Source organism: Falco rusticolus, chromosome 10 (assembly GCF_015220075.1).
Source record: "Falco rusticolus isolate bFalRus1 chromosome 10, bFalRus1.pri, whole genome shotgun sequence".
Taxonomy (NCBI): Eukaryota; Metazoa; Chordata; class Aves; order Falconiformes; family Falconidae; genus Falco; species Falco rusticolus.
The window spans coordinates 7064273-7079566 of NC_051196.1; the positions used below are offsets into that span (position 1 = coordinate 7064273).

General features: G+C 36.2%; 1 protein-coding gene and 1 pseudogene across 3 annotated transcripts in view; both read right to left on the reverse strand.

Moving 5' to 3' along the window:
• Positions 1 to 15294, reverse strand: part of PDE3B (phosphodiesterase 3B) — a 109838-nt gene that overhangs the window by 68332 nt on the left and 26212 nt on the right. The gene's annotated exons all lie outside the window — the stretch shown is intronic.
• Positions 11661 to 11836, reverse strand: LOC119155179 (annotated as a pseudogene).

Sequence of the window (15294 nt, forward strand, 5' to 3'; positions counted from 1 at the left end):
AACTGCAAAAAGAATCACATAAGCACTACCCTTTTTGGAATTTGCAGACATGCTTTTTTTCCCCCTCTCTCCACTCTGAGGCAATTTGTGAGTCGCATTTTATAATATTATCATAACAGAAACTACTTAAGTGGATAGACTGACAGATAAGAGAAAACAAAAATATTTTTTTCTTTGAGAAGACACTAGTCTGCACTTGGACAATAGCAAAAGCCACTGCCAAGCAGAAAAAAGTCTAGAGGTCAAAAACAAGTGCCAGTAGTGCTATCTTGAACAATAATCGCTGTATCCAAAGCATGCTTCTGCTGATGCATTAATATTTCCTCTGTGATGAGGGAAAAATGCAGACTGAACCTCATAGGCCTGCCAGATGTCCTGTATAATTAAGATGTTATGTTCTAGTGGTCAAATCCAATGCCTTATGAAAAGCATATAGGGTATGGCTTTTTCCTGTATTTCTGTGGTAACAGTTGTTTTCCCAAACATGCACAAATCAAAGCCACAGGGCATCCAGAAAAAGTGATTATGCAGATAAATTGTACTTTCCATGCACAGTTAATCTATGTATGTGCAATTTAGTTCTCTGCCATTGTCCCAGATTTTAGCATCTAAACTCTGGCAACTCTAAAACACTGCCAAAGTTCTACAGACAAAGAAAGTTTGTTTCAGCTCCAGATGTGATTGTGACTAAGGAGCTACTTCTGACCTCCCTCCTCTCTCCCACTGACCTTGGCAAAATACTTGTAAAATGGGACTATTTATATTCATGAGTTGCCCTCTCATAACTGGTTCATTACAGCCTCATCAGTCTGTATAGAAAATGATTACTGGTGGTAAAAGATGCTAATTTGACTTTTTTTATACTATTAACATGCAAATGTTTGAACTAAATTGCTACAGGCTGGTGGGAAAGGAGAAGAAGCTAAACTACTGAGGAATCTGCATGCTACATAGTGGGCAGATAAAATCCGTCATTCTGAACAGCACCAATATAGGCAGTGAAAGGCTAGGAGACTGTTTTTCACTCACAATTTAGAAAAACTTGGATGCCACTGGATTAAGTGACAGAAGTTGCCTGCCAAAGCGGTGGAGACAGCTCTCCAACTAGATATTCCAAAGGAAAAAGAAAAACAGCTCAAAAGATATTTATTATCAGTTTAAAATCATCATTCAGCATCTGAAACTATTGGGTCAAATGAAGGGGATAGAAATTGTGTTAACTGAACCTGTGCTCAAACCAAAGACTAATGTTGAGATTCCTAATATTAATGTAATAAATTAAATCAACCCATTTAACATTCTTATATGTGCTGTGCAAGCAGTAGGCCAAATTTCTTTGTAGTATTCTAAAGAAAGTGCAAAGTAAACTCTTGGAAGTTATTAATATAGTAATAAAAGCACAAACATTATAATAATCTCTTGAAGCAACCTGATAAATCCAAAGCTCTCTCTATATATGTCTCTTAACTCCAGGAAATGGGAATTACCTGCTTTCTCAACTGGTAGAAATAGGTTGGTAATGCATGACTCAAGACAGGAAAAGCGCTGCAGTTTCACGTAGAATTGAATCTACCCAGGGAAGTGGGACATTTTTCTAACCATTAGGCCCTCTCGGACCCATCCATTAGGCAATTAGTGTGGTGCAAGCTGCTACTTTTCAGCTGCTCCATCTGAATAAAGCCTCTTACTGTTTTTTAAAAATAAAATACTTCAAGTTATCACCCCTCAGAGAAAATATACTGGGAATGTATTACTACACTGGAAATAAAAGCAAATTCATGTGCTATTACTGCAGAACAGCTGATGTATGATAAACTAGCCAAGCCATAGCAATATACCCACCCACATGTCTAAATGATTATGGAGTACAAGGTTAACTTAGACCATTTTAAGTAAGGAAACAAATCAGTATTTATTTCTATTCCACCCATTTAGTGTGACCTCACTTCCAAACTTCCAAAATGTGAATAGAATACTAATTAATTTTCTAATGAGATTTCTATAATGTTATTTTAAAAAAAAACCAACCACCTTCTCAATCTCTGCCAAGACAGATGAAAGCATTATGATAAATATTTTAAAGACAGACCAAGAGAGAATGGCAACTGAAATAGACTGGTTATCAGCATAACAACACTATCAAAGATTCTTCGTCATTCAGCTATTACAACCACAACATGATCTTTTCTTGTCATACTTTCAACCCTGAAACAAAATAAGACATAGCTCTTAAAAAGCCTTATCGACTATAGAATTTATTGTATATCTCTAATTATCGAAGATTCTTTTCTCTGAACACATCCAGCCTATACCTGGCAAAAAGATAAATGATTGCTGGAAAAGGAAAGGCTTTATCAGAATCACGTACAACAGAAGTGAATTAGGCTATTAGTATAACATTTCAAGCAAAACTGCAAAGCGTAATTGCAAATTTCTTAAAAGCATCACATGCTTTACTGTACATAAAACTCCAATATTTGAACAGAAATATATAAAAATCTGCAGTAATGTATAGTATAATATACATATACACACACGCATGCATATTAGTTGCATAAGCAGCACTCACGGTGTTTTAGACATCAAAAATATTGTTGCTAATGTTTTAGGATCACAGTACCACTGCCACGTGCTCAGGTATTGTAAACAAAAATTTCATTCATAACTGACAGAATTTGTTCTATTGCAGCAGAACCATTAATTAGCTGTCATACGCCTTTTTGGTGATGCGTGTAAGTAGTTCATCACTTATTCAGGTGAACAGAAAAAAATTTTCAAAATTCAATGTAGAAAACGTATCTCAGATTCTCAGTCTCATAAGGTAGCCTCAAGTTTGACACAATAATTGTGTTAAGAATATATCATGCTAATAACGTCTGTATAAATAGAAAAAGCTGCAAAGATACTCCTTGTCAATATACTGAGAGGACTTAGTTTTAAGGGATTTACAAATAGGTAAATGAGACGGAAATCTGTCAACAAGGAATATAGCAAGTGTGAGTTGCCACACCTGAAAGACAATGGATCAGGTCCACAGAAAGCACAATACTCTGCTTCTTTATTGTCCAGCGTATGGCTCCATACTTGCTGAATGCAGTTGAAAAACCACTTTTTTTTTTTTTTTTTTTTTTTTTACTTCCTCTGGCTTTAGTATAGTGCCTGCCATCATAACACCCGAATATTCACAAAAATTCTTACAAAATTAATTAAAAATAATCCTGCTAAATTTGGATGTCAGTTTCTTTCATCACTTACATAGATTTTAGGCATTCAAAGTACCTTGTTGATACGTCTTTCAAAGTACGTTGATAGTCTTTGGCTACAGCAAAGAGTGGTTACTATTACTACAAATCAGATCCATGGTCTGAAAACAACTCAACCCCCCCAAAAAAAACCCAACCAAAACCACCAAACCAATACACACACACACACACTTACTAACCACTTAGGAAAAGTTAAGACTTTAGTGACTCACCAAGGATCTCACACACACAAAGAAATTTCAATGACCAAGTCAGAATAAAACTCAGTTCTCCAATGTAATATACAACTGCCTCAAGCCTAAGCCCATCACTTCTTTTTTTCTGACCTCTGACTCATTCTTTACATTTATTTGGGGACACACAGAACTGGGAACTACAGTGAGAAAACAAAACAAAACAAAATCTCTCATTATTCACTGTGTTGCACCACAAATTTCAGGATTTGAGTGGCATGGAATGATATAATTTGAACTTTCAAAATCATAAGCACCTTTATTTTCAGAACTATGTAATTTTTCAATTCCAATATTCCAAATAGCTTTTTTATTGCTAATGCCTAATTTTTCTCAAGATGACAAACCAAAACTCCTAAATTCCACCATATGTCACCACACTGATGGAGTGACAAGCCACCAGAAGATCTGCCCCATTGGGAAAAGCAACAGTAGAAGTCAGGTTAGTATTTTTTATTCAGATGAGTATTAGAAAGCACTAAGAGCCTTTCTCAAGGTGGTTGCTTGCAGCAGAGGGAGATGGTGTCATTCAGGTTCCTGAACTGCAATGTTCCTCAGCAGGCACAAACTTCTGTTTGCTCTCTCAAATACAAGATTTACAGCCATGTCCCTTCCATCATTAATCCAGATGCAACCCTTACCTCCTTACTCCAGTTACCTACAACTATGTTTACTTCTCAAGCTTCTCATCACAACCTCTTGGTCTAGCATGTCAGTCTCGTTACTCCAGATATAAAATTATCCCATTCTCATTCAAGTTCAAACCACCATTTGCACCTCCACTCCCTCAGTCCCAACTTCTTCCCTCCTGCTTACCAAAACCTTTTAACTTCTTTTCTTCCCCACCACCATATCCAGTTCTTATCCTTACTGCAATCAAATCAGGCAAGACAAAACAAGGGAGGGACAAAGCACAGAAGAAAGCATCCTCCTGTTTAGTTCTCAGGCACAGCTCAAGCTCACAACTGAAACTATAGGCCAAGTCCACTTCAGATAGGATCATACTCATGATGGTGGAATCTTCAGGTACGGTGCTATAAAGATGAAAGAAGTTTTATTGAGCATATACAAAATAAAATTTTTAAAAAGTATAAGCCATCTGAAAGCAGATTTTCACAAAGATAACAATACACACATCCTTGTCATAAAGGCCATTCCTCTTCAGTTTCCAGTCTTGCCGTACAACAAAGGAGTTTCAGACAACATTGGTCTTAATCAAAAGAAAGAAAGAATAAGGTAAGTTTAGTCTATGTGCCAAGTTAGCAGTTCTCATTTGGGAAAATGGAGGCAAAGACAAGTTAGATTATAATAGAAATCAATTTACCAATCAGTTTTGGCTAGACAGGCTTAACAAAATTTGACTTCACTTCAGAACCCTTTACCTAACCTAACAAATGTTCTCCTCCTATGTGCAGAGCTAAAAAAATAAATCATACAAATCTCTACCCAAATATGTCTATATGCAGCCCAGGTTTTACATTTTTATGACCTATAGCATTATATAAAAATGCGTTTTAGGTACTTGTAATTTGAGTTCCTCAAGAGGGACTCCATGGAATCATGCTAACAAAATCCACCAAATAAAAGCAACTCCTGTATCAATACTTACTGTCAGATACATCAGCTGCCCCTGCCTTTGGCATTCCAATCAAATCAGATTCTTAGAGTTCCTCAAACTCCTAATAACTGGTACTTAAAGTGACAAAGTGGAAGGTACACAAACAGTATAAATATTCATTCTGGCTGGGATGGAGTGAACTTTCCCCACAGCTGCCCTCATAGTGCCTTGTATGAAAGGGTTTCCGATAGCTTGGATTAGCCCTGTTACCTCTTTCTCTTCCATTTTCCAATCTTGCCTTTTAGAAATCCAAGCACACTGTGTCAGGTGGATCCTTATTATCAACAAACTTGCCGGTTCCTTAAAAAAATTCTCATGTTTGACGCAAGACCTGCTAAAGTCGAGTTGTGTTGACTCTTCCCCAAGACATCATCTTTCTCCAAAATGAGTAATGTTAATGTTTGTAATGATTTCTACCAATTTGCCTGCTATGAAAGCCATGATTATCAGCCAAGAGTTCTTTAGAGCTCTTCTGGGAACTTTCATGAAGTGACATGACATCGGCCAACTTGCAGTCAAGCTGGGACCTAATAAATTTTAAGTAAAAAGCATATTACATTCAGCAATTTAGTTGTTTCACCCTCAAGGTTCTCAAGAGCCTTGGGTATGCATTATCTGGTCCTGACATTTTCCTGGTCTTCCTTTAACAAATTTCTTTTATGATACTTAAATTTGCCTTAAACCCTCTGAAACATTGCCTGTAAACTTCAGCATACGATTTTTCTCCAGGTTCTACCACAGCAAGCATTATCAAAAATAATCTTCTCTTTTCCTGCTGTGGCCTCATCTTATATGCTCCTTCTATTTCTTAGAACCTGCTAGTCCTACAGGCATTCTGGGAGGCTTCAAGCTTCTAATGTATTTGTATAAATATAATTAATATTTTTTTATATATTCTACAAGCTGCTCTTCATATTATTTTTTATCTGCCTTGGACTATTACATTTAACCTGTGTGTTCTAAATACAAGCCTAACTTTTTTTCAAGAATGCTTACTTTTTCCTATGAGCCTTTTTCACCATCCTGTTTAATCATGGCTTTTTTTTTTTATATCTTTATATCTTATTTTGATAAATGGCACGCATTTGTCTCAAATTTCCAGTATAATGTCTTTGAATAGTCTCTATGTCGCCTGCAGGGATTCTATTTTATTTACTTTCCCCCCTTTTTTTAACATTTTTTCTGAGCACAAGTGTAATGGATTTTTGGTTTCCATTGCTCCAATATGAATTCTGAATGACCGCTGACATTGCAATTGTCATTACAAAGATGCTCTCTGATTGCTATTTTGAAACAGATCCTAAATATTCCTCAGAAAGAAGTTAACAGTTGGATTACCTTTTCTGGTTTCTCTGAATGGCTGCTTCAATAAACAATCATTGGTGGTATCAAAAGATTTAGTCTGAGCACCCCACCTTCATGCAAAAATCTAAGCAATCTACATAATGATATGTTTTTACATTAATATAGTTTTAAAATTCTTAAGGTGCTTCAAAATGCAAGATCTCTGAAGAGAGAAAAAATCTTGTTGAAACATTTTTAAAAATTCTTAGCTATTTATCTGATTTCTTAGCTGCCAACCCAGGAACCGACAAGTGCCTGCAAGCATTTCCATAATTACTCATATGTATACCCAGCTGAAGACGTATTCACATAATCTCCACAAAATATTTATTGTTTTAACTCACATGCACTATCTAAATTAATATTTAGTAGTAATTCTCAATAGTACTAACATTGCACAGTACAGCTTTATAAAAGATACTCATTCTAGCTTCCAAGATATTTTTTCCTGTCATGACATATAACTTATTCTTTATCTAGCAGTTTAAATTAATACCAATATTAACTCCAACTCACTCAATAGCCACCAATTCACAATTATCTGGATTCTTTAGACTTCCAAGATTTTCATTAATCTTAAACACATAGATAACAATTTTTAAAAAACAGAAATATTGTTCTTCTTTTTCTTTAGACTGGTTTGCAAGATAGTTTTTGCAAACTCTTCTACTGTGTTATTTCTACCCATAATACCACTATTAATTTCTAGCTTTCTTGATAAATCTGGGCATAAAGGACTACCCAATTTTTAAAGTCCTATTAACATAAATCCAGTAAACTGCTGATGCGATGAGGAATTCTTGTAGACCTTAGGAGCATATTTTTCTGTTACAGTATGTTTGGTAATGATTTCTTAGTTATCCAGTTCATCGAACAGCTGCTTCAAGCCTTATAATAGTTAATGAAGACAAGCTTCACAAATCAGTCTCAAAAGAGAGTGTAGCACCTCCCACCTAATGGAGGAGAGTGACATCCAGCAGGGCCTTCCAGATTCTAACCTGATCAAGCACTGAAATTTCAGCTTGCTGTGTGATCCAGCACCTTTCCTATGTCAGGGTTCCTCTGTTGCACATTTATTCACCCACAAAAACCCCAAGATTCACTAATTAATTGAGTAAAGATGCATCAAATATTTCTTCAGGAACAGGTCTACAGAAGGATTTCAAAATTATTTCTGTAGCTCAAGTACCAGCAGTTAAACTAAAGATCAGTAGGTTCAAAATCGACCTGTAACTGTTATGAAAGACAAAAAAGTTTTATATGTTTCACAAACTGAGAATTTTAAAATGGATTTTGCACTTACATAGTAAAACAGTTCAAAAATTCTAATGTGAATCATGTAAGTAGTTTACTCGTTATATATTACATACTTTGCAGATGTAATCTAATGAAGGACAAGAATCGTATGGTATCACTTCTTTCCCCAGTTTAAAAGATGCAAATTTCTGATAATTCTTCCATAACAGAACACGATTCTTTAAAGGAAGATACAGACTCAATGCTTTTAAGTAAAATAGACTTCAAAGCTCATTCTGTAGTTAATTACTTCAGCAGCATTAAACTGCAGCATTCAAAATCAACAAAGGTTTCATACCAGTGTGGGGACAAGAGAACTAAATTGAAAACACCAAGAGGTTTTAATTTTTGAGGAGTTTTGTCACTGACATTAAAGGCAACTAATGCTGCAGTCAGACAGCATTGCAAAATAGCGTTAACACATATGAACATTTTCCTCCAAACCTCACAAGACTTAACCAAAATGCTAAGTTAAACATCAGTGCAACTTAAGATTTACATCACATTAGCAGAATTTTTCAGGTTTTAATGATACTTGAGGACATAATATGATTTGAACACAGATGCTATTACTGCTGTGCTACACAGTGAGAACATACTACAGGTATGCAAAACACGTTTCAGAACACTAAACATTTAGTCTGGTCCCACCACTTTTTGAAACATAGAATTAATACATGCCATTAGCTTACATTTACACAGTAAGCTAACGGACTGTTTGAGGTACTGGTTAAAGGAATTAGTATCTCTAGTTTTTTGCAAGTTTAAATCCCAAGAAAAGAAAGGTGGGACATACAAAGCTGTATGGACTATTTCTACAATGACAGAAGAGTTATGAGCGGTAGCCAAAGATACTAAGATTCTTTCAGTTCATTTATAAAAGCTAGCAAAGAGTAAAAACTGAGGTAGTACTAGCTCAGTAGCCACAGTGGCTGGAGTTCGACACTGACTCAGAACCTTCTTTCCTAAGATTCACATCCTCAGAAGAATTATATGCTATGGCAGACATGCCCTCAGCAGTACCTGAACTGGTTACCTATGTCTACACAAAATTTCACACCAACAGGTACATAGTCTTCTAGGATAACTCTGTTTGAAAGGAACCTCAAGAGGTCACAGAGTTATGTCAACAGTAAAGGTTTTCTATGAAAGAATAAATGTTATCCTGTATCCCCATCTTCCCTTTATACCAAAAGGAGTAGTTGCCAGCTTTATTTCCCTCGTTGTGATAATTTCCATTTCAAGCCTCATTTCTGCTAGGGTTATTACTCCAAATACTAACAAGCAGTTAAGTTTTTACCTCAGGGATGGAAGTCCCCTTGCAACTTCTGTAACCCAAAGTGGGGTAGTAACCATCAGCCATCCCAAGTAGTCTGTGGACCACTGCTGTACAGCATGTAAGAGAACCAATTATTTGCCCAAAAAGAATGGTCAGTTTCTGGAATATAGCAATGAGGCAAAGCTACTAAAAGCAGAAAGCGAATAGGTAATATTTCACAAAATATGCTATGAATTGTTTCTAGAAACAACACATTAAAGCAGTTGCCTCCAAAAAGAACAACTCAAAAGGAAATCACAGAACAAAGCCTCCAAAGACTACATTAGGCATCACCACATTTGAGTTGAAACTGATTCTTTCAGATATCATGCCTAGTTTAGCTACAAACCTTTCCTTTTTTTGGCAGCCATATGTGAACCTCATGGAAGTGTTTATTCTGGGCTATAGAGACTGAAAGCATCTTCACCACTTATGTACAAATATATTTGATTTGCAACTTTATAAATGCACCTTATCAGCCAACTTTCCTATTAATTGCTGTATAACACATGCTAACCAAAATTAAGCTGTACCTGTTGAAGTCTCCTAGCCTTTCAGGACATTTTTACAGGATCAAAGTTACAAAAAATTTGTATTTTCATAACTTCTGTATAAACAATGAGCAAAACAACAAGATCTGTTAGCCATTTATCAGTGAAAGATTATTCCATTTCCAGCATTTCATACTAACATCACACATCTTCCCAATTTAGTATTTCCTTATTAAAACCATTTTCCTATGCAAATGAGCCAAAGTGTTCTGAAAAGTTCTGTTGACTCTACACTGTATTTCAGAATTTTAAAATTGTGGTTGCTAGTTTAAGATGTATTGAAAAAGTATGAAAAAACCTTAGATGATGAAATAATGCAGCTTTAAAATATTACGATGCTGCACTGAAAATGTTACTTTTTGAAAAGTAACCACTGGACTACTAATAATAATCCAGCAAATAACTTACCAAAAGTTATAAAAAGCACCACAGATATTTCTTGCAAGTCTAGAGAGAAATGCTTCTCAATATGTCTATTACAAATTTACAGAGAAAAGCTTTTGGATCAGAGCCCAGTTACAGTTTCACAAACTAATTGAACATCAGGAAGGTAACTAAGAAACCTGAGACAAGAATGGTTGCTATAGGTTGTACTGCAGTTAGGAAATGTAATAAAAGCCTGTTGCTTTGTCTCAATTTAAGATAATTATGGTTAAATCACAGGTGTTCTTGAAAATTTCATTTAAATTTTTTATACCTCTAATTCAAGAAAAGATTACAGCAACTGTTTAACAAATTAAACAGGATCATTAAAAAAATCATTATAGAAATTCAATATATTTTCTATAGTATCCCAGATCAGCAGCTTTTAGAATTTGAAATCGGATTGTTATAGGATCATCAGTCATAAACAATGAGTTACCTTTGTAAAAAATATTTAAATATTATTCGTTTTACTGTTAACACATAACCAAACAAGGAAAGAGTGATCTTTTCTGTGTCTATAAAACTGTATTTTGGGATCTTGGCTGTGGCTGACTTTTGAAGTCAGCGACACTGAAAGGATATTTTTTTGAATAATCCGTTTATTACAAAAACATACATTTGCTCTCTGAACAAGAGCAGAACCCACAGAACAAAAACTTGTAAAAACCCAAACTGTACGTCCAAAATGCTGCCATTTCTTTGTAATTATGCAAAGACAGTTACAGTAATTACAACTGATCTCACGCAACACAGAATCAACAACTCTCCCCTGCAAAAGGAAATTAATAGCATGGTATCGTTTCACAGTGAGCAGATTTTTCTGCTGTTCTCCATGCGTTTTGCACAAGAGCATTTGCTATCGGTGGGCAGAACTCTGAGTGGCATCATCCTGCAACAAAAAATCCTAATGGCAGACAGTTACCAGCTGCCAGAAAACAGCAAAACTATGTATTACTGCATTATATTCAATCTAAGAATATACAAAGTCATGAACTCTTGACATATCAAGCTGGTCTCTCAAATCACCTTAAAATAATTTTTAAACCAATTAGTTATTCTCACTGCTAGACTTCATGTATATTGCTACACTGAACTCATGATTGTTGCATATTCTGCCTAAGGAACTGGTCATAAGAAAGTTAAACTCAACCGACCACAAGCACCAGAAGCCATTAGGAAGAGCTAGGACAAGTCAGGTCCAAAACAAAAAGAGACAGTTTTTCGCTAGCAGGTAGTAAGTGACCTGCTCTATCAAAGGAAGTTGTGGATGAAAGAAGCTTAAATAAGTTCAAGGGGAAACTAGGCAAAGGAGGAAGGGCCCATAAATTGAAGAGGAGACTGAACAGGCACTTGTAACTAAATAGCTGAAGTACATTAGGAAGCCCTCTGAGCTGAAAACAGGTGGAAGTTGGGAGAGTGTAGGAAGGTGGTACAAGTGGGTGCGGCAGGAAGAGCATCATGTTATCGTATTTTTATCCTTCCATCAGCCTCTGATTATGACTACTTTCTTTCCCCCCATGATCTTTAATGCATTTAATTGCACATTAGCCCTTGTAATGGATGGGAAGATAATAAGCAGCAACTTATGATTACTGTTTTTATTGATTTTTGCCTTGGTGTACTTCTTCTGGAGACACTGCAATAACAGGCAGACACATAGGATAAAGTTCTAACCCATCTTTCAGTCCCAAAAATCTGTTTAATAGTTCAACTCAAGGATGTTAAAGATATTTAACTGGTAAGAACAGATGTTAAACTTGATCTTAGACAAAGATCAGAGATTAAAAACAGAATACTAAGCTAAATGAACTCTTAATCTGAGGCATTTTTATGCTTTTTTACTAATGAAACTCACAAGTAACTTCACCATTTGTTTAAGAACAGGACCTAGACAAACTGGAAGAATGAGTGAACAGGAGTCTTACAAAATTCAACAGCAACATACACAAAGCCCTGAACCTGGCAAGGAAGAAGCTATAGAGGCTGAGAGCTGTTCTGAAAAGAATGAAGGGCTGAACATGAGCCTGCAGTGTGCCCTGGCAGCAAAGGTGGCCAAATGTATGCTGGCCTATATTCACAGCAGCACAGCCATTAGACTAAAGGAAATGACTGCCCCCTCTGCTCGGGTCTTGTGAGACCATATCCAGACCGGTACATCCGGTCTGGGGCTCCCCAGTACTAGACACACGTTGATAACATGGAACAAGTTCAGCAGAGGACCACATGATTACTACAGGACTGGAGAACCTACCCTGTGAGGAGAGGCTGGGGGAGCTGGGCTTGTCTGGTCTGGAGAAGCAATGGCTTTTGGGGGGGGACCTAACAGCAGCCTGCCGGTGCCTAAGAGGAGACCATCATAGCAACAAAGCCAGGCTGTATCCGGTGGTGTGTAATGGAAAGACAAGAGGCAATGTTGAAATGAAAAGTTCAGACTAGACATAAGGAAAAAAATTTCTCACTATGACAACACACAAGCAGTGGGACAAGGTAAAGCAGAATGCCCAGAGAGGCTGTGCAGCTTTCATCTTTGAAGATTTTCAGGGCCAGACTGGACAGCACAATATAACAAACAGTACATGAAAGGTAAAAAGATTGAGGTGAACTTCAAAACCAGCAAGACCATCACCACAGCCACATTCAAAGCGGACCTTATTTAGCCTGACATTTTCTTTAATTTTACTGTGATTTAAGTTAATTTGGAGCAATTGTTACCTGCTTTTATTCAGTTCTGGAAGTTGCTGATTCTATTGTTCAACCTGAAGAAGAGATTCTGTGCTTGTCATTTTTCTTCCTGCCTTATTAAACCATCCAGTACTACTACTTCCTATAAACTTCTTAGTTTTGTTCTTTGGCCTACCATGAGTGCAGTCCCATTGCTATTTCCTTTCTTTTTCATAAAAGGATTTTCTACAGAGTTTTTACTACAGGTAAGTTTTATTCATCGTGGGTGTGCTGCAAGTATAATCGAAAGACAAAAAAATATCACAAAGGTCATTAAACCAGCTCTACTCTAACTCTATTTGACACAAAGGCATGCAGTAAACTATTCCAAGAGTATAATTCCAGTTTTTCCAAATGTATAGACTCTGGCCAAAAATCTTTAAGTAAATATGTTTCACTGGAATGGGAAATTGTATGCCTGATTTCATTTCTAATAGCCCTATTATGTGAAAGCTTTATGCCACAACACATACTCCTTTTAAATTCTCATTCTAACTATGCTATAGAAAAGAAGGAAAAAAGGCTACCCCTTTAAAGCAATAGCAAAGAGAATATATAGTCCTCCTTATCTCCTGCAAACTAGTTACTGTGACATATGCAACAGAAGATACAACTGTTAATCAAAATAAAATACAGAAAAAATAAAGAATGACACTGCAAACGGTACGTATCCTTATTTAAAGCAGCAATCTCTTTGGCCTAATCTAGTTACATACTTTCGTCTTTTCTAAGAGTCTGCCCGCAGCAGATAAACACACAAACCTTCTTGTGCTGCACCAACTGACGTCAGCAGTCGCCTAGGAACAGCATTTGGTGCAAAAGTGGTAGTACCAAAACTATGTTTACAATTGAGAAAGAATGACAGTATGCAGGGCTCACCATAGTTTCAGGAAAGAAACACAAATTTATAAATAGAACTACAAAAGATCTTTTCCAAAACTTCATGCATTATTCAAAGAACTTTTATCTGCTTAAATATTTTGCAGTGAATACCAAGAGTAATAGATTTACTTTTCTATATTCTAAATGTTACAATTTCCACTTCCCACCACCCTACACACACCCCCAGAAAAAAAAAAAAAAACCAACCACCAGTTTTGGAATGCAAGCTTTGAGCTTCTTTCACTTCTGTTTAATCTGTAAACAAAAATTCAAATCCAGTAACAACTTCATTGGCTAACTGTTTACAGGGACAAAGCCCTGTTGTTCCCACAGCAGGAAAACAAAAGATCTCACAAAACAACCTGCACCAGTAGAAATAATCATCCCATCACTATTTTCTAAATCATCAAATGTTTAGAAAGTGTATCATTTAAGGAACTTAGAAGTGCTCTGCCTTAAATAACTCAATACAAAAATTATTCTGAAGACCCTGAAGAATAAACAACATAAAACTATACAGCTACGAAGCAGTTTGTGACAGTTTCCCAAATAAACTTAATTTTACAGTTAAGAGAATTTTAATTTAGAAAGAATGTAAGTGAAAACTGTACGTACAGGTTTAATTTACTGGTCCAGAGTAACTTACAAGTAAAGCTCAAATTTTGAGTAGCCCAATACTTCCCATTCTGTAACAACATATTATAAAGTTTCTAACCACTTGTTACACTTTTGGAAATCTATTGAAGAAGGGAAAAAGTGCATAGCTTGCACAAGTTCAAAAAAATGTTATTTAAAGTTAAGCACTAAATTTATGGATTACACCTCTAGTAGGCATCCTCCAGCTTCAGGCTGTGAAAATTAAGCAGTTTTCTCATCAGAACTGGGCCTAATAGGAATGCACTGCAATGTTAGAGAGACTGTACCTTGTGTGCTCACGTTCCACTTGCTAGTTCTGAGAAAACATGAAGGAAGAGGCTAAAACTAGAATGCCAAAAAGAGGACACTGCAGAGAAGAAACCTGAATAATATGAGTCAATACTACAAAAAACCAGAACGCTTATTTTCATATTATTTTGACGTATTTCCAATACGAAACCTCATGTTCAACAGTCACTCTCAACCCCTGAACTATAATTAGTTACTCAGATACAAGAAGCTGTGTATGCATTTATCACAGTTTTTTGCTGTCCACATCTCCAATAAAAAAAACTGCATTGAAAGAGAACACAATCTACCTCTTCCTTTAAGCTAACATCAGAATTACTACAAATTTGAGAAGGGTAACTGGAACATATGCTATATCAAATGGAAGTGATCAAAATCAGGAACATTCCCCCTTCATCCCACCATCCATATGCAAAGTGGAAAAACTAAATAAAGGACTGTAAACAGGGCTAACTCTCTTTTTTAAAATATTAACTTCCTGACATGCAAGCGCTTTTACACAATTCATCCCCAAATTCTCTAAAGCCAAGGAAAAGGAGCAAGTAACATCAATTTGATCTGAAGCAGCTAATGCATGGTTCCATTCATCTCAGCATTTTTTGGTCTGCTACCAGGAGTGGGAGAAAGCTGTTTCTGTGATTTCAGTGCACCCCTAAAGAATATTGTCTCTGGACAATGTCCAGAAGTAATCTGGGCC